Source organism: Centruroides sculpturatus, unplaced genomic scaffold (genome assembly GCF_000671375.1).
Source record: "Centruroides sculpturatus isolate CEXI.00-Female unplaced genomic scaffold, Cexi_2.0 scaffold1090, whole genome shotgun sequence".
Classification (NCBI taxonomy): domain Eukaryota; kingdom Metazoa; phylum Arthropoda; class Arachnida; order Scorpiones; family Buthidae; genus Centruroides; species Centruroides sculpturatus.
The window spans coordinates 51689-54367 of record NW_019385317.1 but is presented as its reverse complement, the minus strand read 5'-3'; positions in this window follow the sequence as shown (position 1 = coordinate 54367).

Here is a 2679-nt window from a genome sequence, read left to right as displayed (position 1 = left end):
TGACCTTTCCTATTTATATACTTTAGGGCTCCAATAAATAGCATGAAACTCTGCACTAAAAATGGAAGAGTTTAATGCTATTTGTTCTACAATAATTTCATTCTGACAAACAAAAGCTAAGCGAATGTAGTTATCCGATTTTGATCCATCGACATATATAGGAATTAAATTCCTGTCACAATGTTGAATTTCAACAAAGTGCTGTCTAGAAACGTAATTGGGAGTGGATTCCTTAGGAAACTGCTTTAAGCAAAAGTCAACATTTATCACAATAGTTGACCAAGATGATATACTATAAACCTTGGCCTGTGAAATAGGTCTATTGTGCTGCTAACATTCTCCATTCTTACGTCGAATGTGGGAACACTACTCATCTGAGCTGCAAATAATCTTTTCAGCTGTGTATTTGAACTATTAGCTGAAAGTCTATTCAGAGATTTCTGTTTGATGTAGTAAAAACGAGACAACTGTTCTCTCCTGAGAGATAGTGGAGGCTCATAAGCATCCACATACAAACTTTGGACACAAGAAGTTCAAAATGCACCAGTGAACAAATGCAGTGCTTGATGACAGATTGGATCCAGCATCCGAAGAGTAGATTCTCGCACAGAGCCATAAACAATGCATCCGTAATCCAACTTTGAGCGGACAAGGGCACTATAAACCCTGAGCATAGAACATTTGTCTGCTCCCCAGGATGAGCAGCATAGTACCTTTAAAAGGTTTAGAGATTTTAACCCATAGGGGACCAGGGTAACGACCAGTCGTTACCCCCCTTACTCCCCCTTTTCCATAAAGACGACAAGGTAACGACTGGTCGTTACCCTAATAAAAATCGGTTTTAATGAAAATTTTTGGCAACAGATGCCACCACTTGACGGTAGTGTGTTGTCTACCATCTGTTTCACATATTTGTGTCCAGGTGGTGTCTTGTCGACTGAAAAGTNGTGTACTAACCAAGTCGACTGACTACTTTCCAACTGAATTTTGTCACTTCCTACTTCATCTTCCTACCTTTATTCTCACATACCAGTCCACATTACTGCCATCTAAAAAACACTCAAAAACTCATGCAGTAGGCATATCCTACTTGGTGTCAGAATAAAATACCTAAATAGTAATGCCTACACATCACCCGACAACCCTCACAGTTTAATGGTAAATAAACCATTGAACTTCATTGACAATGACAATGTTTGATCAGGTTGATGATATATGTAACCATTTTAAGCTACTTCTGCTGGAAGAAGCTGATGTATCAACTACCTGAAGTTGGCCTTTCCAGCTTCCAGACAGATGTAGATGAATTAGGATATAGTATTCACTGATCACACAGTAAAGTATCTACAGTAGAGCATCGATTATCCGACTCAATTGGAAACTCATTGGTCGGATAACTGAAAAAAATCAGATAAACAAAAAAAATAAAAATAATACATTATTAGTATAGTATATTAGTATATCCCATGTAATTAGTATATTGTTATTAACCAACTTCGTGTTGAATTTTCATTGATGTTAAGCCTAAAAATTTTTTTTAAAATAATAATTGTTGCTATTGTATCTTTAAAAATTATTTTATTGCTCAAATTAGATCAAAATATACTTAAAAGACAACTAGAAACTGCTGAAATCATTTATAGGTTATCGTATACGTATCTATGTCCAAAATATTATATAGGAGAAACTGGTAAAAAATTAAAAATACGATTTAAAGAACTTAAAGCCACTATTTGGTTAAGACGACAAGAATCTCTACAGTATTCACACTGTAATCCATTTAATTCTACAATAGACAGAAATAGTGTTAAAATATTATATAAAGTACAAAATTGTTTAAAAAGAAGAATTGTTAAACATTTTTCTATTATCGCATATGCAAATGTAATAAATCTGAACACAAGAATAAGTGTAGATGCATGCTGAAAAGAGATCACCCAGCATATATAAGACAGCAACTGGCAGTTAATTGTGTCCACTGACGAGGCCTAATTGTAAAAATGCATTTGGATTGTTTGGATTTTTTCATATGCAATTTAGGGAGGTTTGAAGTTGTCTCTGGATAAAACTCATGTTACTAGACTGGCAGGAGATCTGAAAGTCATCTATGTACAGAGTGTTTCACACTGAGGAAGACACTTACCTATGCTATTAATTTTGATTAGAAACAAAGTCACTTAAAATAGAACCTTGAGGGATATCTTNCCCAGCATATATAAGACAGCAACTGGCAGTTAATTGTGTCCACTGACGAGGCCTAATTGTAAAAATGCATTTGGATTGTTTGGATTTTTTCACAACAAAATTGTTAAAAATAAAAATTTAGTATTCTTCATTATATCGTTTGTTTGTAAGAATAAATCTCTCAAAGTCAGATGTAAAAAGTATATTTACTTCTTTTAATCTGAAAATTATTTATTTTTACAGTATACAATTTTTAAATGACAATTCGTACTGCTGTATGTTAAATTTGAAACTTAATTTGATACCATGGAGTTTTGCAATGCTATCCCAGTTGCATTTTACAATAATTCCTCACAATCAATATTACATTTTAAATTAACCTCCACTATCAGTAAAAAAAAAAAAAAAAGTGCCTACAATATCCAAATGAACATTAAACAAAATAAAAATTGCACAGTGACCAGAATTTTGTGATCTAATTTTGAGCAATTTTAA